Source organism: Abramis brama (genome assembly GCF_963993115.1).
Source record: "Abramis brama genome assembly, chromosome: 12".
NCBI lineage: Eukaryota > Metazoa > Chordata > Actinopteri > Cypriniformes > Leuciscidae > Abramis > Abramis brama.
Window position 1 is genome coordinate 31,757,869 of NC_139974.1, and position 24,351 is coordinate 31,782,219.

The 24,351-nt window shown below is 36.6% G+C and overlaps 1 protein-coding gene across 1 annotated transcript in view; it reads left to right on the forward strand.

The window, feature by feature from the left end:
• The window catches only part of atxn1a (ataxin 1a), a 96,242-nt gene that overhangs the window by 48,951 nt on the left and 22,940 nt on the right, over positions 1-24,351 (forward strand). Inside the window, exon 3 of the mRNA XM_084131534.1 lies at positions 16,601-16,701. The gene's annotated coding sequence lies outside the window, so the exon portion shown is untranslated. The remainder of the gene's footprint in view (positions 1-16,600; positions 16,702-24,351) is intronic.

The following is a 24,351-nucleotide window of genomic DNA, read 5'->3' on the forward strand; positions in this document are numbered from 1 at the left end:
TTGACTTAAGTTTGTGAAACCATTCGGTTTCTCCTGCTTTCTTCTTGGTCTGGCAGAAATGCTAAGCATGCTAAATGCAAAGGGTCATCGATGGTTGTAAATTGGACGAGCGAGCTGTAAGGCTGCCGTGATTCGCTGCCCACGGAAAGAGCTGTAAAACCAGCTGGGCTTCTAGTCAAGGTTGATTGGATTGCAAATAGCATTGAGCGGAAGGATCAGCCCACGTCAGTGGCTATCACCGCTAATGACCTCTACATTGTGCCTGAATTAAAGCCTGTGACAGAGGCTCCTTAGTGTGGACGAACATGAGAAACATATTTATAAAATTAACCTCACCTAACATATTTGTATATTATAATAATTCTCAGAACAATAATCCTGACTGGTTGTTAGCATGTTGCTATGCAGAAGTGAAAGTGTTCTCAGTGGTTGTTAGCATGTTGCTTTGCAGTTGCTAGTGTGTTCTTTGTGGTTGCTATCATGTTGTTATATGTGTGTGAAAAACAAGACTTAGCACCCGCCCTCTCTCATGAAGCACAGTTTCCCAAATTTCCTTTATTATATATAAATACGATTCATTTACACGACAACTGCGTTTTGAGTGGCTGAAAACGCAAACTTTTGAAAACGGGTTTCCAAGTGGATGTTTTTTAAAACTGTCTCCGTGTAAACAACAAAAATGCAAATCTCTGAAAATGATGACGTGTGTATTCAATCTATAGTGTTTCATCGCCTTCTAATGGCCTGGCAGCAGAACACAGCGTTTTTTTGTTGTTTTCGCGGATCCGTGTGAATGTGGATCGTTTTGACAATGGTGTTCAAAACTCAAAGGAAAAACTTTTCCATTTTAAGCATATCGTTGTCATGTAAACCTACCCTAAAGGTTAGGGGTGTAACGATACCCTAATTTCACGATTCGATACATATCACGATACTGAACTCACAATACGATATTATTGCGATACTCCAAGACATAATAAAAGGTTAAGAAAAAATGTACTGTTGATTAAATGCTAAATTTGATATAACATTGTGGGTGTAAATGAATAGGCTTGGACAATGGTGACACCAGAATAAATATATTCATGATTCTGAACCTGAAAATCCAGAATTATTTTAGATGAATATGCTTGCACTCTGTCACTGGCTAGATATATTTAAAATAATGTAGGCCACTTTTTACTGGTAACATAAGACTTATTACATAAGCATTATCAGGACCCACTAATATTCCCCCATTATTATACATTATATTCAACATAATATATTGTAGTTTAATGTAGTACTGACTCTGAAAACTTAAATTTTTTCTCACAGGGTAATTTTATTTTGGGTGAACTATCCATGATACATATTGTCACTATCCACGATACATATTGTTGCATTTTTGTATTGCGATATATTGTGACACGATATATTGTTACACCCCTACTAAAGGTACATCTTCATGTCTGTGACTAGTGTTTGCCGAGTTTGATGACTAATGTAAATAAGTTGACTATTAAAAAGAACAGCTGAACATCAGTTCACAAATAAAATATATTAAATTGTTACCGCAGTTAGTTATTATTTTAATAATATAACTTATAAATCATCACTTTTTTTATGTGATGTTTATTTAACCAGGGAAGTGTGACAACATTAAGTGTAACTGGGACATGAATTTACTTTTAATATATTATCCTCATTTTAGAACACCACTGATATAGTTTGAGAACAGCAGCTCGGTGAACAAGCGCAGAGAGAAGTGTATAGGAGTAGGAGGAGTTTCCGTGTCGCTCCTCAGTGAGTGTATCTGGTGTTACTGTGCTTGGCTGCAGTTTTACATTGCTTTATTCGATCACCTGCCTGGGATCTGCAACACAACGGCTCTCTCAAGACTGCATTTACCCGATACGCGTGGAAAGGGTACAGATCTGGCCTCTTTTACTTAAACATGGCCACTGATACTCATGCAGATTCTGCACACCGCCGTAATACTCTCACACATGTATACACACATGCTCGCTTTCACACGCTTGTGTAGTGAGTGTAAGTAATCCCCCCTGCTGTTTCAGGCAGTGACTCATCATAAACACTCATGTGGCTGTCTTTGCTGGAGTACACACCGCCCTTCTAAACCACACGCACGTACACACTGTAGTAACGAGAAATGAAAGCACAGCCTTCTGACTGACAAACACTCACATGCACTACTTCACACTGTTGTAGCAATTGTGGCTACAGTAGTACAAGAAACATGGGCGTGGGCGATATAGGCATAGTCTCCAAGAGTGGCAGCGATTTCTGGTGTTGCATAGGGTAAGGGTACCTTCTAGGGATGGACATTTTTGTCAATTTTTAATTTCGAGTACTGATAGGTCTCAAAAACAAGTTCTCGAGTACTCGGGGCGGGGCTTGTGCAGGGGGGCGGGGCTTGTGCAGGGGGGCGGGGTGGGGCGTTTCCGTCATGGCGATAGTGAAAATATTTTACTTAAAACAGTTACGAAAATGAATGTTGACAAATAAAATTATGACATGAAAATATGACGAACAAAATATAAAAATATGACTAGAAAATAACTGCTAGATTAATAAATTATTATTAACTGCTAGATCTAAAGGAATAGCTGCATGAGGTGAAGCTGAAGAGTGAATGAACACCGGTATACTATAGCCCGTTCTATATGACACATCCTATGAGATTCAGACACATCCTATTAATCAGATATCCTTTATACACAAAATAAATGGAACATTACAACTTGTATCTGCACAAAAGGACACAAATGCAACTTAACTTGAAGTAAGTTACGTGCTGCTCGTTGTGAATGCACTCTTCCTGTAACAACACGCTAAAACGTGCAACTAAAGCACAAAGAATTCACAATAGGGAATTCTATAGTGTTCTCATTATAATATTATATGTATATGGCAGATTTGCGCTGCACATCTTGCACTTAACTGTATAAATATTACCGTTTGCGTGATCAATTGTCGCTGTCACATCCCTTCTATACATATGCTTTTATTTAACTTAATTATATATATAATTATTTATACCTGAGCACATAGATAATTTTCTTAATTTTGTATTATTTTGCATTTTAATTTAATTCTTTTTTTTTTCATTCATATTTTTACATGTTTTTATCATTTTAATTTATTTTATTATATAAACATGAGAAAAGAACATAGGTCATTTTTGTTTCTATTTTTAATTTGTTATTGTATTTTTTTCATTTAACTCAATTATTTTATTTTTTACTTTATAAATATATGTTAGTACGACATAGGTCTTTTTTTTTCTTCTTTTTTTTTATGGGTAGAAAAATCACAGTTAATTTTTTTTTGTACCTGATGTTCACAAGGGCAGCATGTGAGTTAGGACTACTAATGCAATAGTGACTGCCACATAACACGCAAACATGTTTGCTCAAATGCATGCATAGACACATATCCAAAGCCAGCGGAATGGTTACCCACAGCAGGAAAACCACACGGCATATGTAAATGAGATGCGAGGGAAGTGTGTGTGCACGGTTCCCATGCAAATGTAATGGAGACCTCAAAGACAGAGGTTATAAATAGACTCGCAGTGTGTGGTTGCCTCAATAAACACCACGTCGCTCTTAAAGCGACACTCACGACACGTTCTCGTTCAAACATGCACACTTCAGGGCATTTGAAAGGGCGATTTGGAGTTCATGTATGCGAATGCTCAAAGCGACATGTAACCCAGTTAAACGGGGGCTTATGACGTCCTCTTGCACAGATTTTGTGTTGTGTGCAGTTTGCTCAGAATAGAGACTCTCTCACTCTACTATATGATAGAAAGGCTTTGAAGATGAGGAGGAGAGTTTTTAGGAACAGAAAGGCAATAAGGCAAGATATGTCATTACGGGAATCTCTCAAATAATGGATGAGATTTTGAAAAGCATAGCGTAAGTGTAATGTAAGCTTTGCACGCCTGCTAGTTTGTTCTCCTCACAGTGACAGGCTGTGGGATGCCCTAAAAATACTTGAAGAAATGTCATATTTTAATCACGCTCTGTTTAAAAGCTGCTTTTCTAAACCTGTAGCCTCTTGCGCCGGGGTTCCCCCTCATTTGAGTTTACCTTCTCTCTTTTCTTCTTCTCATTTTTACGCTCACTTCATGACCTGGAGGTGTTTAATCAGGTTTTGTGCTGTTTACCATATTGTAGTGATCTCAAGAAACCACCCACATACCCACCCACTTCAAAACATTTGCATACAAACTGCGTTTGCCATTGCAGAAAGTGTAGAACTTCATGTTACAGCATTTCCAAATCAGGCATGAAGGTTTTTGTACAGATGGCTGTACAGGGTGGGAGGGTCCCACTTTAAATCATACAGCTGGATCCAAGCATGTGAGCGGCATGATTTTGTCAGTCTCTTGCACTGTGTCTGGAATCACCCTCTATACACTTAAAGGTGCAGTAAGCGATTTCTGAGAATTATTGTAGAACACTGTTGATATTTGAAATCAACCCAAACAAACACACCCCTCCCTTCATTGCTCCACCCCCAAAATCCACAAACACACAATGCAAGACTGGATGTCTCTTTATCAGCAGAAGCGAAGCAAAATAAAACTTCCCACTTATGTCATAACCTCCCACATAAGCCTTCCCACTTATGTCTCTCCAGCCTTAGAAAGCTTTTCTAATATTAACGCGGGTCCTAAAGCTCTTGCCTGATCATAACCATTTTTTTCCAGTGATGTTCCTCTGACCTTTTCTCTTTTGTAATGTCTCTCAGCCATCTCTCTTTCTACAGTCTCCCTCTCGCTCATTCTCTCTTCTGCTCCATCATGAGTGTACACCCCTCACCCCTACTGCTGATTGGCTCTGTCTGATCCACTTTCAACTGTTTTTCAAAAATCACTTACTGCACATTTAAATAGTGCACTATTTTATGGGAACAGCCATTTGTAGTGGTGCACAAAACTATATAGGACATTATCGAGTGGACTCATTCAATCCCATAATGCACTGTAATAACCGATGTACACTCAATGACAGAACATTTTCATTCTCTCACGCAGTGGTATATGGATTAATTTGGGTGGACATTTCTATAACACAGAAAAGGAGGAAACTTTGCAGGATTCTGTAAAGCCAGATAAAAACTTAAAATAATCCTAAACCTATAAGCAATGACTGAAACGTTTCCATTATGAGGAGATATTTGCCCTCTTTGATTTTTTTTTTTTTTACCTTTATACTTTTCTAATCTTTTTTTTTAGATGTCCCCTTTCATGTAAATTCTTTAATATATTCAATAATGCAATTATAATCAGATGAGGCTATAGGACTTTTACCATTCAAATTAAATCATTATATAAAAAAACACATTTTGCATTGCAGAGGTGGAACTGAAGTGGCATTTAGATGTATTTACAGTACACAGTTCATTGCAGCTCAGAGATGCCATGAATGCATTTCTACTGCAGTTACAATTGCATATATTATGAGATTAGTGTTTTGAATATGAAATATATTGAATATAGATAATGTTTGAAGAAATTAAGTTATACTTTAAATTTGTAACTAAAACTGCCAGTAGATGGTGGCAACTCACTGTCTTCATGATACATTCAGGAACAAAGCAAATTAATGTCTTTATGAATGGGTCATTGAATCATTGACTCACCCGATTCATTCAAAAACGCTGAATAATTCAGGAACGAAACACCACTGTGTTAATCAGAGATCAACTGTTCTACTCTGACTGTTTGGAACTATTTTCATTGATAGAATAGAGCAAAAACAGTCAATATTGATAATATTGCATATAAAATATACATAACTTTATATTAACTTGAACAGCCTATTTTTTAACTAATTATACCAAATCCTGCTCCACACAACTACAAACATCAAATACGTTCTGAGGTTTTTATTGTGCCACATCACACGGCTTTTTCGCTCTCAGTGTGGACCGACAACTTGGTTAGGACACATTGCCACAGAAAGGTGTTTTACAGCCTGTTGTCAGGCTCAAACGCACTGCTTTTCAAACGCAAAATGAGACCATATGGTAGCCTGACCACATACAATTATTATACCTCAGGTTCTTCCCACGGTGATTTCCACTGTGTCATATACACATACATGTAATTATGTTGTGCAAATCCTGAGATTTCACTTCATCATTCCGAGACACTCCCATTGAGGACTGACTGCAGATGAGAGTGATACAGTGTAATACTTGTGTACACTGATTCCAGAACTGTTCTAGTTTCCCCATTAAATCACTTTAAGGTGAAATACAGTGCCATCTGGTGTCTAAAAACAGCACTGCATCAGCCTCTTGTTTATATGTGAATGAAAATAAATGCAGTAGGCTATCTCTATACATTATCTTCCCTTTGAATTTACTGTTCTTTACATAATCTATCTACAAGGAGTTACGAGGAGAATTTAAATAATTCTGCATATCCCTAATATTCTATATACTATCAATTATGCATGAATGCATGAACTAGCACAAAGCTAGTTTGGTTCACTTTCAGGCTTGTCTCACAGTAGGGGGCTGAAGAAGCGGCGGTCCTATACACACTTTTAGCCGGCTCCCAGGAGTCATCAGGGGCTTTGAACGTCTGAAGATCTGCATAAATAAACTCTCCCATCTTTCTCCCATGTTCTTGTCTCTCACGCTCTTTCTCTTTTATATACTCCCTTTTCACTGTTGTATCTATCCATCTGCCTTTGTACATCTGTAGCTTTGATTCTTTTTCTTAGACATGATGTTCTTTGCTGTCTCTGAGCTTGTATAAGGCTTGATTGCAGGGGGTTGCTTGAGGGTGCTTTAAAGTAAAAGCCTACGCATATGTAGTGTGTTTGCTTTGGTGCTTGATTAATTTGCTTGTCCTCTCTTACTGCAGATAAATAGACCCGAGCACGCCTTGAATTCTGCTTTTATATATTTGTTCATGTTCTGCGCCAAGCCGACTACATGTTTTAACAGTAAGTAGCAATAGCAAGTCAGAAAGCTCTTGTGTGTCTGAACCATCTAGTGCCAAACATTTCTTTAAAAGCGCAAACTTTTCAAATTAAAACTCAAGATAAAAGAATGTAGTATGTCGTCAGCATCTTTTTACACTCGTGCAGTGATTAAGACTCACTGGATGCATGAAATAAAAATAATGAATAAAAATAAACTTTTTTTTATTATGCATGTTAGTATAGGATAAATTGTTGAAATAACACTGCATTTTATCGTACTGTAGTTGTTTAAAAAAAATTGTAAATACAATTTTTATTTGAGTGTTTTTTAGTTATTTTGTTACATGATTTTGTCTTTTAGTTTCTTTTAAATATTTCTATTCAGCTTTTTTAATGACATTTTTTTTCTTCAGTTTTATTTACTTTAGTACTTCTTAATCTTAGTTTTCAGATTTATCAGATTTATTTCAATTAACGAAAAATATTTGTAATAGTTTTAGTCGCAGTTAACGATAACAACACTGGCCTTCACTGATGGATTTTTTCTCCACATTTTTGCTTGTCTTTTACTATATCGAGATATTCAGAGCCATGTCACACATTTTGTAGGTTCCTATTCCTTTACTATTCCTTTGTTATTGAAAATAGCTTTCAAATATTTTGTTTCCTGAAGATGGTAAACAAATCCTTGACAGAATAAGAACCACGGTGCCAAACAAGAGCACACACACACGTTGACATGATGGGATGACAATGATGTCAGTCAGGTTGTCAGAGAAAAGGAGCGCCTATGATGCCCTCAGCACTGAGAAAGAGAGACAGACAGAGAAAGAGAGAAGTTAAAAGGAATGAGGTCAGCCTGGGGTACGACACGGTAACCTGAGAGAAGTACCTGCCCTCACACTATCCACTTACTGCTGCGTTTGTCCCAGCTGAGCACAGCAGGAGAAATGCAGGAAGCACAAAGCTATCTCTCCATCAGTCCCTCACAATGACCCAAAGACGGCCCTGAATGAACCTGTCACCGATTGAGTTTTACTACTTTGAGTGTGACCAGGAGCTTTTGAGATTTTGAGTGGCTTTTTAGGCAGTTGTAAATGAGTTTGTGTGTGTGTGTGTGTGTGGGGGGGGAAGAGATATCCACTTCTCCTGTTGTACCTCTCCAGTAGTTTCACACAAAAGGGAGGTATTGAATGGTGATTGTTGGTTGAGTGACAGGCTTTGTGATTGTCAATGACACGATTACGCTTGCCATGATTTATTTGTGACTATATCTACAGCTGAGGTATCAATGTTCGGCCACCCTGGTAAAAAAAAAGAAAAAAAAGGCCTGATTTATTTTTCATTTTAACCTAGATTTATGCTTTAGTAATTTAAAAATAAATGAATAATTTAAAAATATCTATTCATATAAATCATAATCTTAAATTACACTACCGTTCAAACGTTTTGGATTGGTAAGATTTTGGTAAGGTTGGTAAGAAGTCTCTTATGCTCAACAGGGCTGCATTTATTTATAAAAATAGAGTAAAAAGACAGTAATGTTGTGAAATATTATTACAATTTTAAGTAACTATTTCAAATTTTAATGTTTTAAAAGTAATTTATTACTGTGATGGCAAAGCTGAATTTTCAGCATCATTACTCCAGTTTTCAGTGTCACATCATTCTAATATGCTGATTTGCTGCTCAAGAATCATTTATTATTATTATCAATGTTGAAAACAGTTTTGCTGCTTAGTATTTTAAACACTGATACATTATTTTAAGGAGTCATTGATAAATTCGAAAGTTCGAAAGAACAGCATTTATTTGAAATAATACATTTACAAATACGGTATGCATATATATATATATATATATATTTATGTGTGTGTGTGTGTGTGTCTATATACATCTATTATATATATATATATATATATATATATATATATATATATATATATATATATATATATATATAAATTTCACTTTTCAAATAAATATCTTACAGACCAAACCTTTTGAACTGTAGTGTAAGTTTAAATATTCGTCTGAAATATGAAACATTAAATGAATACAATTTTTTATCAATATTAAATTAAAAATCCAAATATAAATCATAAGCTTGACATTTAGATTATATGCAAATTGTTCATGGTGTTAAGTCTATAAATTTTCATTCTTTAAAAACAGATTAGATTGATGTTTACTTAATATTGGCATTCATAATTTAGCATATTTCTGTGAAAGTCTCCCTGTAATGGCTCCTTTATAAAAACTTATTTATTAAAAGATTATTTTTCTGTAACACACTTTCTTTTGCATTTGGCACCCATAATATGTTATACTAAAACACAGACTCCCAGAGCTGTAAGGTACATTTTTTGATAATATTAGAGTGTATACGCCAAAGCTTTCCTCCATTAATATTATACCGAGACATCCGTCCTCTAGTATGAGTCACTGGTTTGCTACGCTTGTTTCGTGTATAAATATTGCTTTTTCCCTGGCTGAATAAACTAGTCCTGTCTCATTATGTTAAATGGTGGAATGAATAGACTGTAACATTGCTGTGGAAACAGGGAGCATCCCTCCACACAGAGCCTGTGTAAAGTCATTTCTCATCATTACAAACGCAGCCACACGCCTTAAATGCTGGAGATGCCTAACCTGGTTAGATACGTTTCAGTGTGTGTGTGTGTGTGTGTGTGTGTGTGTGTGTGTGTGTGTGTGTGTGTGTGTGTGTGTGTGTGTGTGTGTGTGTGTGTGTGTGTGCTATGTCGTATATAGGGGAATTTCCTGTTGCTTTGAGTGTAGATGCCTCACTTTGCCGGTGCTTGCGTGTGTGTGTGTGTGTGTGTGTGTGTGTGTGTGTGTGTGTTTGAGGAGCGGATTCTCATTGGGTGGCTCCAGCCATCTGGCCTTAGCTCAGATGAACTCATTTCTGCTTCTCTATTGATCGGTGAAATAACAGAGCTGCTGTAGTAATGATGTCATCACCTGCCTCTCAGCACTGACCTTGAATGAAGCAAGCTACTGAGCATGCTCACCACACGACTGTGTGTGTGTGTGTGTGTGTGTGTGTGTGCTGGATTCCGGAGGTTGAAAGAAGAAAGGCTTTCAACTTGCTGTCCTCCTAATGCACACACACACCTGCTGCTGAATTCCTTTGAGGCACTCCATCTTGTTTCCTCTCTGTCCAGTGAGAAAAGAGATGGTGTCGGCCATGACACTTCCATCTGTAGAAGAAAAGCACCATGATTACTCCATGTGCAAAACATATGGTGCACCTTATGACAGCGGTATGAGGCATTCATGCATCATTATGTTTGAATGCTTGATTTGACATTTAAAATAACTTTGTATTATCTAATAGGTCTGATTAAACATGTTCAATGCATTTTAGAATAAATACACAGGTTTTTAGTAACAGATTATGCTACAATTAAGATTCTGTCATCATTTACTCACCCTCATGTCATTTCAAATCCGTTTGAATTATCAGTTCAGTGTTACAAGTCATACAAACAGTCTACTTAAAGGGATAGTTCACCCCAAAATGAAAAATCTGTCATTATTTACTCACCCTTATGTTGTTCCAAACCTGTATGAGTTTATTTCTGCTGTTGAACTAAAAAGAAGATATTTTGAAGAATGTTGGTAACCAGTAGCCATTGAGTTCCATAGTAGAAAAACAAAATACTGTGGAAGTCAATGGCTACTGTAAACTGTTTGGTTACCAAAATTCTTCAAAATATCTTCTTTTGTGTTTAACAGAAGAAAGAAATTCATACAGATTTGGAACAACGTAAGGGTGAGTAAATGATGACAATCTTTTAATTTTTGTGTGAACTAACCCTTTAAGAATCATTCCAAACTGATTATACTGTAAGTGAATCATATTTCATGACTCACTTATATCCGAGTCAAAAATATAACATAAGTTTTAAAGTTTTAACTTTGTTTATTTTACATGGTGACTATTTCTGATGTGAAATGTGAAATATTACATTTTCTAAATTAACCCACTATTGGTAGCTGTAGCAAAAAGTTAATTCTGTTCCCTGCTCACACAGATGTGGTCCGGCCAAGTTACAGGAAGGTACATGGAAGAAGGGAATCAGGCAATTAAAGGCCTCGGGCCCCTAAACCTTCCTGTAACCTCTTGATCTATCATCCCCCATCATTCTCTCTGTCCTTAACTCTTCTTCTCTTTCTGTTTTCTGTCTCCTTCCCTGCTAACCAAGCTTTGCTGCAAGGATGGTATTGGCTTACTGCTTGTCCTATGTCTGCACATAGAAACATTACACTCTGTACTGTTGTGTATCACACACGTACACTACACTACTCTAAAATGAACTTTGTGGAGCAGAATCTGAGAAGACCTACTTGTTTTAGGAACCACAAACAGGTACAGGGAAAAGGGATCCTGTTTGTGTATGCGTGAGTGCTTGCATGCTCAAACAAGTTGCAGTGCTGGCAATATTAGATATCTAAGATGTGTCTGAATTAATCATTTTCCTCCAGTCTGATATGACATTTCCCATGTAACATTAAGGGCTTTTGAGTCTGAGGGCAAAGCAGCATTAGAAAATGTGCTGACCCTTTCCATTATGAATGTGACATCAAGACAGTTTCATTTTGAACCCCTTAAACAACAGCGATTCCTGCAAAACTGTAGGTATGAATAACTATATTTGCTATGTTTGCTTGAGTGCAAAAATCATAGACGGAGTCAAAGTCAAAAGTCCTATGCCACCCACAGGTCAATGTAAATCTATAGGTACATTTTCCAACAATTTTATTATCCACCAGGTGAAAAACCTTCACCTTCAAAAGTCTGATCAGTAATGTTCATCTATCTTCAGCAAGCCACATGATTTGAGGTTTCATTTATACCTGTAGCTCAAATGGTCCAATATGAGTTGCTTGTTAAAGTTTAATGTTTAGACCCGCTGCTGAAATGCACTGTTAGTTAAGAGCTAACAGCAAGTCTTTACAGAGAAGAGAATCCCTGCTGATGTGATCTGATCCCTTATCAGGTTCTGACAAAGATAGTGATAACAGAGAAACAGTGAAAACGGAAAAGATAAGGCGATTTCATTTAAATTCTGCTTGTGGCAAAAGATGTGGAATTGAAGAAATTAGTTTCCGCTTAGTGTCACTTCCTATATATCTATATTGTTTTAGGTTTGGTTATAAATTTGAACAGTCTCAGTCATTCCAGCATGTTTGTCCATCTGCCACGTCTGAAACACTTTATGGAGGACACGTGGAAAATGGTACTGTTGAAATTACACGGTAAACCAATCCAAAGGGGTCCTTTGAGCCTGCAAGTAAAAGTGCACCATCTTGTTTTTAAAAGCATTTTTCTCATACTGTACATACATGTCACCTTAAACACTGACCCTTAGTGACCCTGCTGTTTACCCTTGTTTACCCAAAACATTGGCCTCCTAGAGCTGATAGGAACTTCAGGGGAAGTGACATTCAGGGAAACGTTTAAATGACGATGACTGAAAGACTGAGCTTGCAAGAATTACCCTATTGCTGTTTATGACTTGTGGCCACAGCCACAACCACATGACACTTGAAAGAAGAAAAAGGCATTAAAGTGTCAGTAACTGTGTTTACGGGTGTCTTTTTCACATGCTAAAAAGGCTAAATACTTCAGATATACAGTAAGCATGCAGCCACAAGATTTAGTTTTAACCTCAGATTTCTGGAAATTCAAAATAGATTCAATGGAAATAGTATCATGCTTGGTTACCTATTGATGAACAGCGCTTGGTGTAATCATTTTCTCACTGTAGTAACACAGATGTCCTCATCACTCTAGGTTAGATTGATCATTCACGCTGTGGTTGTAGCAGCGCTCTGAAGCTCATCTGAGTTGTGGACATTTTGAGGTAGGAGATTCAAGCGGTAGAATCTACAGTATGTTTAATGTAGTGTGTTGGTGTTGACAATTAATCAGCAGCTAAATCCTCTTTTAAACAGTGTGTTTTAGTGAGTACTACAACAGGTTAATTCCACCACAAAAATCTGCAAAACACGACAAAATTCCATCAACAATTTGTCTGTGGAAATGTGTGACGCCACACAGTCACAGTCAGACTCAGAACATATTTGATGTTTATTACACAGCTTTGTAGAGTGCGATTTTGGACCATTGAGATTTCTCACGATGATTAATTCACGTTGTTGGGCTGCTTTTCTATTACCCTCAAGGACAACGTGAGTCAACATTCGGAAGCATTTAACTTCTGTAATGTGAAATATTTCTGGAATATTTAGTTGTTTTATATTTATTTTCTTGATTTTATTGGTTAACATTATTTTCTCTACCCATGCAACTTTTTTTTATTTTTTTAACTGTGAAAACATTTTGCAACAATAAACATTTCAAATAATAATGTTACATTGTTACATCAGAAATCATTTGAATAATATTCAAACAAGTTAATATTACGGTCTTCACACTGTAAATGAAAGTGCATTGCGTTTTTGGATATACTATTGCATGCAGTGTGCTGTTGTATACTATACATTTTGGGAAATTTAGTAAGTAATCTGAATTTTCCATGCATAATAGAAAGTTGCCATTCTGTGTACAGCATTATGGTAGCATGCTGTTCTGAACATACAGTTGTCAAACATTTATCTTTTTAGAATAACATGAACTGATGAATCAGTGCATGTTATTCTAAGACCACATACTATATTTATTAAAGGGGTGGTTGATTATGATTTCATTTTTCTAACTTTAGTTAGTGTGTAATGTTGCTGTTTGAGCATAAACAACATCTGCAAAGTTACAACGCTCAAATGTTCAAAGCAAAAGGAGATATTTGCTTTTACAGAAATCGTTTTTTAAGGACTACAACAAACGGCTGGTAGGGACTACACGACATTCCTCCCGGGTTAGTGACATCAATAACCCAAAAATTTACATAAACCCCTCCCCCGGGAACACGCAGTCCATGTTGAGAAGAGGAAGTTTTGTTGTAGTCGAGCACATTTGTGAGTCAGCTCAAACTGTAGCATCCGTCTTTTCACATGCAATAGAAAGTCACTCTGTGTGCATCTCACAATAGTTCCTACAGTATATGAGCGATTTATAGATTATCATGAGAGAATATGCTAATTGAAGATAGTTAACTCCACATTAGCAACATAAATTCATCAACTAACCATTCAGAGACGTCCTGTTGCATTCTATGTGTTGTCACCTTTTCTTGAGTCTCTCCATCTTTGTCTGACTCCGGTTTAAACATAAAAGACATTTTAGTGTGTGTGTGTCTGTGTGAGGTAATTGGAGCTGCTAACACATACTCTTGAAGCTCCGCCCTCTGTGCCGGGAGCAGCAGCTCATTTGTATTTAAAAGGACCAGACACAAAACGGTGCGTTTTTGCTAATCCTCAAAAAGTGACAATTTTAACATGCTATATAAAAATATCTGCAGGGTATTTTGAGCTAAAACTTCACATACACACTCTGGGGACATCAGAGATTTATTTTACATCTTGTGAAAAGGGCATTATACCACCCCTTTAAGAATGTAAATAGGTTTTAAGCTTCTCAAGCACATAGGAAACTGGGAGTCAAAGCAAAGCATGGTCTGTATGTCTAGATATGATGTTGTATTGACTGTCTAAAGCACTTGTGTCTTCATTTTCTCCTCTGTTGCGTTCAGGTTTTTCACTCGTTCTCTCCCTCGTTCACATGTTCACACATCCCACTATCTCTCCTCGGTCTCAGACTCCGGTAGCACTAATGGCTGTTGTCACAAGTTTTACTGCACCCACCCGCTGCGACCATCTGTCTGGTCTCTCTCTCACTCTATCTCTCTCATCAATGATGCTTTATCAGCACGCCTGCCAAAATACAATGTTGCCAAAGAAGCACAGAGGATAATTAATCTGCAGAATTGGACGATATGGCAGAAGTGTATACTTGTTAATCACTGCAAAGAAAGCATGAAATGGCATTGACATTGACATGAACCATGACCTCTTGTATCACAACTCATGCCATAAAACCTGCTTCCTTGTTGCAACTAGGGGATGGGTAACAGATATGAAAATTATATATTAATATTTTTTAATATTTTTATATGTATATATTATTAATTATTATTATATATATATTTTTTTTTTGGTATAAAAGTGGAGAGACTGAATTTGAAATTCATATATCTGTTGAAGGCATATTAAGAATTATATTATATAATTATATAATTTTTTTAATTAGATATTAATGAATTATTAATACAAATTAATCAAGAATTTATTTAAATTCTTATATATTTTGAAAATAAATTGTCATTATTTGTATTATTAATAATTATATATATATATGTATTTTTGTTATTAATAATATAAATAATGTCAATTTATTTAAAAATGTTTATATATATTTATATATATTTGTGTGTGTGTCAATAAAAATATAAAAATAGTAATATATTTAATATAATAATATTTTTATTTAAATTATTTTATTTTTATATTTAATTTTTTATTTAATTAATTACATTTATATGTATTGTTGTTGTTGTTGTTGTTTTTGGTGTAAAGGTGAAGTGAAAGACAAGTGAAATGCATATATCTGCTAGAAGTGATTTTGGTCAGCGTTCAGGAGTGACTACCATAAAAATGGTCTCAAAGCTACGACATGGATTAAAAGCCACAAAACTCTCATTTTATTTTTTATGGAGTGCCTCTGCTACAACCACACACATGCAGACTGATATCTTTACCCATTGCGTCATCATTTTTTAAGCATCCTGCCACAAGCGTAGTATTTTTAATATGTCGTATCAAGTTGAAAATAGTCCAAGTTCTCTTCCATTCATTAGAGTATTTTTTTCTGGATTTTTTTTATTGCTATGAATCGCTGCAAATAAGGCTCAAGTGAACCTAAAATCTGCCTTTTTATACAGGGCTCCCAGTTACGAAAGATTAGTTGACCAGTCAACTTTTAAAAATATTTTTGCACATCCCTAGTTGCAACACAAATGCTACATAAGCAGAGGGTATGTCGCTTGGAAATAGATTGCCGCTATCTAAACCTCTAAAGACAACAGTTTATTTCTCACGTAATGCCCCAGAGATGAATGATACACGGCTTCCTCGCTGCTATCTGCAATCTGTGCTGTGGAGTCCTACTCCTGAATACTGATCTAAGATCTGTGCTTCTGGGAGTTGAGGGATGTGATGTCATTCCCGTTTTATGCCTTATGGAATACCGCAGGTGGTTACTGAAAGAAACCAAACAAAGTCAAGCAGCAGATCCTCTGAGCTCAACTCTGATCTGAGAGCAGCTCTAATGAGGACCGTCTTTATTTTAAGAGCACACTCACTGTACACCCACACCTCCGCCTTTGTGTTGTCTTGTTACTCGGGTTTCCATAGCGGTCCGTTCTGTGTTGTGAGCGTCTGAAGGGAGTGGAGCTGCAAGATGACAGAGTTGCAGTAGTATGAGTGTGACTACTAGAGTAAATGCACCTGAGTGCATCTGTACGTGGATCATGTTCGCTCATCGCTTAGTTCACGGCCTCAAGACAGGACGGAAATTCAAGGGTAGGAATGTGTCCTGTTGGTGACTGTGTATAGGCTGCTAGCTCTGTATTACTGAGTAATTGTGTGTGTGTGTGTGTCCGTAGGCTTTGCTGGAGGCCTGCACTGAGACTACAAATCGTGTTGGGATTGTAACAACTTCAATGGGCCACAACACTCACTAAAACACTGGAGGCGACTGAATGAGGTATGACTACAGGACACACACACACACACACACACACACACACACACACACACACACACACACACATACGTGTACCTTTTGATAGCCATGACCTTTAATTTTGCATTTTACTACTTGTGCAGGGGCATTATCTGGAGAGCAATTGTAAAAATAACTCTTGCTTAAGCTGTGTCCTATTCACTCGGCAATACAGGCCCTGATTGGTGGAGCAATAATACAGGTCTGCCTAGCAACAGAGCTGTTTACCAAACAACACAACTGGGGCTGAAAGCTGGGCTTTCACGTAAAACACCTCCAGGAAAAAACTAGCTAGCGCAAACCGCTTGGGACAACACAGCTTTAATGATTCATGCTTGAAGCGTGGTCGGTCGCAGGCGTACTGTAACACGCAGGTTTACTGTAGCATGCTCACACACTGGCATGTGCACGTGCAGCGGGTTCAGAGACGTCAGTCTCATTAGAAAATAATACACGTTCATGTGAGATGTGTGTGAACAGGCCCATGTTCTCAAGAGTGTAGGCGTGGTCTAATCTAATTCAAGAGCATTACATGCCTGATGTCGATCAGAAATTTCTGTTCTGTTGTTTATGGTCACAAACCCAGATTTTAGGTAGATTTGTGAATGAATCCCATAACGCCCCCTGTTGGTAGAATATACATTGTAGTGCAAAAATGTCGTTTTTTAAATGTGGTAGTGCTGTTTCTGTATAATATTTGTGTTTATGTATATAGACTTTATTTTAAAATTATTATCATTTGAATTCTAAAAGTATATTAGAAATTACATATATATATATTACACATATATTATGCAATTATTTTTTATAGATTTTGTATATTTTATTAATTTTACAATTATTAGTATTATTTTGTGTTTTAAAAAATGTAGAGAGAGACTAAATTTGAAGTGCATATATCAGATTCTGGCCAACATTCAGAAGTAAACTACCATGTAGAAGGTTTGAGAATTTTTTATAATTTTTTTAAACAAAGTTATTATACAATGTAAAGGATTCTTCATGTTTATTTTTCAGTTCAGTTTTTCACTTAAATTGATATGCTTATTATAGAATTCATTAAAAGATGTATTAAATTAGACAAAATGTAAAATTGTTGCATAAAAAATGTCTATTAATCATAGACCATACTTAAACTGACACAAAGGCAACTGCCAAAATTAATCAGCCACACAGACGCAGTTATAATCTCAAAATGGCCAAATATGAGCCGATTAATAAGCCTGGCCAATATATCAGCGCATGACTACTCAGAAAATCAGAATACGAGAGACAAATGGCCAGACAGGCAGTGCTTGCTCGCGGACAGGCCTGTTAAAATGCTTGAGAAGCTCATTTTGAGGGTAATTAACAGAGACGAATGAAAATTAGTACTTCATGAGCTGAGGCTCTCTTTTCTATGTCTGTCTCGCTCAGTTTTTCATCTCAGATAGTTCTACTATGCCATGGCTCCTTTAACCAATTGTGGGCTTTTAGAGTAAAAGCTCTCATCCTGTTAAAGGTCACTGGCCTCTTAGTGCGCATTGTGAAGCATACAATTCATCACACTCACACTGCTGTTTTTTACCCTGCGCTTCCTAATGCTTTCTGAACGTCCTAATCTTCCGTCAAGTGTTAATATGGCAAAGGTTGAGTTCGGCAATGTGTTTTTCCTGTTGGTTTCTTCTCAAAAGACATTTAAAAAAAAAAAAAAATAGCCTAGAGAAATGGACGACAAATTGATGCTGAGAGCACATTGGAATGCATCAGAGTCCATTTATATAGTGTGATGTCATTATAGAAAGGTGGAGGATCTGCAAGATCAAAGTGCGATGTGCTTGTGAAAACATTAAAGGGATAGTCAATGCTGTCATCATTTACTCAACCTTATTTGATTTCAAATTTCTGTGTTCTCTTCACTCTTAAAAATAAAGGTCCTTTTTCGGCATCTATAGTAAGCTACCATGAAGAAGCTACCATAGCATCCACGGAACCTAAAGAAGGTTATTTGTACTATTTATACTGGTTCTTTACTTCTACCAGAAAGACTCGGGAGATAAAATGATGTAACGAAGCATACATTTATTGACAGCTCAGCAAGCATTATTATAAAGTTCTTTGGCGTAGGCCCCGCCCCGTCCATAGTTCGTAATCTGAGGGTAGCGGATCTGCATCTCCTGCCTGAAGACGAAGGCAGGGGCGCAGCCGACCCCCCTGGGAGGTAAGGACAGGACCATCCTGGTGGTGGTGGGGAGGGTGGAGGTTGTTGTCGCGTCGGCATCTGCGAACTCAAACATGCGTAAGTACCGATCTTTTATACGAAAAGTATAAAGACGTGATTGGATAGTAATGAAGGTAATAAGTGACGGAGTAATTGAGTCTTCCTGACAGAACTTAATCTAAAGCTTTCATATCATTAAACGTTTTCTTAAACGGAATACATTACAATATTCCTCATTTATAAATAATTCCCACCCAAGACATGCGCAATAAAGGGGGCGATGCCTGGTTGAGTTGCATTAGTAATATGTTGAAACTCATGGTTATGGTAAGGGGCGTGACATTTCCGAAACACACTCGAAACGGTTGACCAATCACAACACACTGGTGCAGCCGGCCAATCAGAGCACATATGTGGAAAAATATGAACATTTTGAACATCCAAGCATGAAAACCTATACTAGTAGACCCCAAGAACAAAATCATGACTTTGCAAAAGGGCATAATATGACCTCTTTAAGAGTGTTTGGACCCCATTGACTTTCATTGGGAAGACAAAATACACTGGGACATCTTTCAAAATGTCTTCTTTTGTGTTCCACAAACACGTTTGGAGTGTATCTTAACAAATTTTTTAATTTTTTGTCAGGTGTGTGTCCTGCACACATGACTCATTGGAAGTTTGGGTGCTGCAGAACCCAACCTTATGCTTGCTTAGTGTGTGTGTGTGTGTGTGTGTGTGTGTGTGTGTGTGTGTGTGTGTGTGTGTGTGTGAGAGTGAGAGTTTGGTGAGGACAGCAGTGCTATTCTTGGCTGTTGGGGGAAGTCTTGGCTCTTGGGCGCATGGGAAAAGTGTTCTTGGCAGGAGTAGTGGTGGCATTCCATTGTGCCTGAATCCCTCTCCCCCTCAGCACTTAAAACTGTGTCCTTTCACACTGTGATCTCAGCGGAGCGCTTTCTAGAAAGAGGGAGAATAAATAAATTACTAGCATAAACACTATCCACATAGACGTGCCCGTTCGCACCTGTTTGCACGCTTTTAGATTCTTTTTTTTCAAACATTCACATGCAGACATGTATCAAACATCTATTTTCATTCTTTTAAAGAGTTTTGAATGGCTCAACTTTCAGAATGATTCGTCCACTGCTGGCATAAACATGTCTTTCAGCACACTGGCCCTCATTCGCTGGAGCCGCTTGGAAGTCAAAGGTTCTGGAACATTGAAAGAACGGTAGAGGAATAAACATCCAGCTCTCTGAAACGCTGTGATATTAACTTACCAGAACTCATTTGACCTTTGACCTAGAGGTGGGAATCAGCAGGGATGACCAGCTGGCTGTGACAATATGGCGGTATTACAAATTTTTGAGTAGCAGTTACTTGTTTCTGACCTAAAAATATTCATTTAGACCTAAAAATAAATAAAATAATTATTGGTCTTAATAGGGGCTATTTTGACTGCAGAGTTTGTCTTGCAGGTGTAGTTTATGTAGTCAAGGTCATATCTTGTACTTTATTTAGACACTGGATTTTTCAAACTGGTCTCTCTCTCTCTCTCTGTATGTGTGTGTGTGTGTGTGTGTGTGTGTGTGTGTTGTTCCCTACGCTATGAGGACAAAATGTCCCCACAAAAATGGCAATAACAGAAATCTTTGACCTTGTGGGACATATTTTTGGTCCCCATGAGTTTATAAATACATACATTTATTTTTTTAATTTATCAAATAATCCTCCATATATTTTATTTTTATTGTTATGGCCAATATTAGATATTTAATTGTTCATGCTTATTATTTCCTCTTTTACATTTAGATTAGCTATGCTCTCATCTAACGCTCACTTAAAATAAATATTTTTCAAGAGGTAATAAATGTAAATAAATTTTGTTTCATTATTTAGTAATCTCAAAATTAATATCCATTTTTCATACTGTACATTATAATTGAGTGATGCTTAAATTCACTTGTAAAATTATCTTTTTTTAGTTTTGAGATTTTGATCATTTAGAATTATTTAATTAGTCTTAACTTATTTAAGCATAGGAGCTGTTCAGTTATGGTTAGAATTAACTACCTGGGGGTGTTACGAATATGACTGCAGAGTGAACTGGACTGGAAGTGGACTTCCCTTAAAAATTACTTTGATACTCAACAATGCACTAATGCTCGCTCTAATAATACATTCATTCTAAATACACACACATTCACACATTTATCCTTTATCCAAACAACCTCTTACACTGAATGGCCTTTAGGGACTCAAGAGCACAAATGTTTGCTTTTGCCTTTTTAATCACCAAAGTGGTTCATTTAAGCTGTGCCTGAAACCAAACAACTGTTGCTCTTATTCTCAGGTGGCAGAGTTCTTATGTCTGACAGACTGGGTCAAGAGGTCAGACTGTTACTGCTGAAAATCTAGACGTCAGTGTGAATTAAGTGCATGCATTCACAAATATTTTTTTTTACAAGGATTAACATTCCATCACTCTTGAAAAAAAATGCTGATATTATCTTCAAACTCTTTAGTTACTTGTTACCAGCCTGGATGATTTTTGACTGCAGCTTATTCTTGGAAACAATTATATACCTCCAAACAAGCTCCCAACAGGCTAGGGATTTGGTGGCGTTTGAGTTTGTAATGCAATTCATGCAACTTGACGCCACATATGAATTGTATGTCTTCTGCGTCGAGCTCGACGCAGAAGACATACAATTCATATGTGGCGTCAAGTTGCATGAATTGCATTACAAACTCATTCTCTGTGTAAAACCAACAACTTTGTTAGGATAGAAACATGCAGGTTCATAGAGGTTATATTAAAAATCCTTGTCCTTTGAAAACAGGGTCAAGGAGAGCCAAGCTATGAATGTGAAGTTTAATTCTGAGAAGTGTTATTGCAGGTCGGCCTCAATCCTGATTTATTGAGTGTACGTTTGACATTCGCTGGATTTTTGTCTTCCTGATTACTCACAATGAATAATCGTCAATATTCTGCTTTGTAACCCTCATCACAGGGCATGTTTAAGCAACAGCAAAGGTCAAAATGGCAAAAAATGTCGGTGGTGCTTACAGAAAAAACATGAAATGTGTTTTATGAGCTTCAAGAATAAAAGAGTGTATATTTGTTTGGCTCGTACATAAACTCAAAGCACCGTCAGGGGTCTTTCATTGCGGCTGTATTTATCACTATAGTCTCTTTCTCGTTCGCACCAGGCCGTGTGATTCTCATGCTATCGGCTATTGTGCTGTTTTCGGGTTTAGGTGGTCTGTGTGGGGAGCTGGCCCGTCATGCTTATTTCTCACCCTCTATTTATTACCTCAGTGTTATCTAAATCTTTAATTGGTCATGAATGAATGATCACAGGACTGCTAAAGAGAGCGTTCGCAGGATAGGAGATATCACTCTGTTTAGCCTGAACAGAGAGATCACAGCACAATGTGTTATGGTTTTGAACTGGTTTTGGATTTGAATTATGCTTCCGATGACCCTTATGTAATTTTATTTTATTTTATTTATTTTAAATCTTGTTTTATTTAAAAAAAAAATCTATATTTTTTTATTATTATTATTATTTCTTTCTTTTTTACGTGGTACCAAAATGTCAAACTAAATGACATTTGTTTTGAAGAAAGATACCTAAAGCACAATTTACACGCAAAATGTTTCACAAAAATAAGGTCAGTGCGTACAATGACAAAAGGTCGAATTTGATCTATAGTAGCCATTTATAAAAAAATGCTGCAAAATGTAACTAATAACGATCCCTCAAATGATCACATATATTTGCCACTAAATGATTTGAATGTTTTTTAAAGCTGATTCTATACGGTTTAAGATATGCACCTTTTATTTAAAGCAGAATAAAACAAATAAAACAAAATAAAAGATGGCTCAAAATGTAGTTTTAGCATTATTTCTTTCGAGATGTCATTTGGGTATGGTATGTTGTTATCTAATGCAGTAACATTCATAGATTAGCATTTCCAATACATTTTTGTGACCCAGACCTGATGATGTGTACAGGACATCAGCCAATCTGTGCTGTGTGGGCAGACGTGAGTATTGTTATGGATCACAGCAGTGTCCTCAAGCCAACCCTTCAGTCTGTCTTAGTTTGGCCAGCACGGCAGAGCCAAACAAGGCCACACAAAAACAATATCACGTCGTCCCATTTTGCCACAATTCAAAGAGCCTTCCTCCTGAGTCCTGTGGCCCTGCTCTCTCAGGAACATAAAGACTTCTCTGCGTGGTTCACAGTGTGTGAATGGCTTTGAACAGGGCCTCATGCTGTGCTTTGGTGCAAAGTTTGTGTGTGTTTGGTGGAGGTCCACTTTTATGTTCTGTCTTTTGCGGGTTCGGCGTGATGCAGCTGTGAGTTTGTATGCAGGGGTCGGTTTTCTCAGCAGTACAGTCGTGATGATGGGCTGTTGCTCTGAGGTTTGTGGCTGCGTGTTGCATGCTGCTACATGGGTCGGTGGTCTTTTATGCAAAAGGACGGTGAGTGGCGGTGCACTGAAGCAGAGAGCTCTTACAGTGCTATGGACACACACTAATTATGTTTATTTATTGTTTGGTTAAATAATAATTTTATTACTAAAATGTATTCTTTTATACTGTTTCCAGAAGTCTGAGACCACTAGTTTGTATTTTTCATTATTTTCTATTTTCAAGTAATTTTAGAAGCTAATTTCATGCAGTTGCATTTTTCTTTCAATTCATAGCTAATAAGCTGATTGTAATATGCTGCTCATAATACCTAATACTAATCATAATATGCTGCTCATAATACCTAATAATAATCATGATTTTCTAATGTTATTTTTAAGCATTCAAAATGTCCATTTACAATTTTTTAAAAAGAGATTTTATTACATTTTATGATTAAAAAAAATTCAGAATTTTTCAAATGAATGCTTTTTAATATGCCGATCATAATAATGAATTGTAACTAATCATAATATACTGCACATAATCACAATCACAATACCTAATGTTAAAAATAATGTACTGCTGATAATACCTAATAATAATCATTCATTTTTTAACATTATTTTTAACATTTGAATAGTTGTAATCACTTCTAAAAAAATTATTGAAAAACTGTATTATAAGAATAAAATATTTAATGATAAAAATATATTGCTGGATTTTTTTTTTATTGATAGGAGCTCATAAGCAGCTTGTAATATGGCGCTCATAATATTTAATAATAATCATAATAGTATACTTATAAACGTAAGCTTTGCTTCGATTAATTTATATGTATTACTAGTGATTGTGTAATTGCTTTAAAGTGTCTTTTAAAATATTTTGGTGCTAGTTTGAGACTTGACCCATTAAACTGCTTGAACCCAGTCTCCTCTGAGCGTGTGTGTTGTTCTGCCTTTTATTTGTCACAAGCGTGTGTATCTTTAGCCTGTATTTGTCAGTA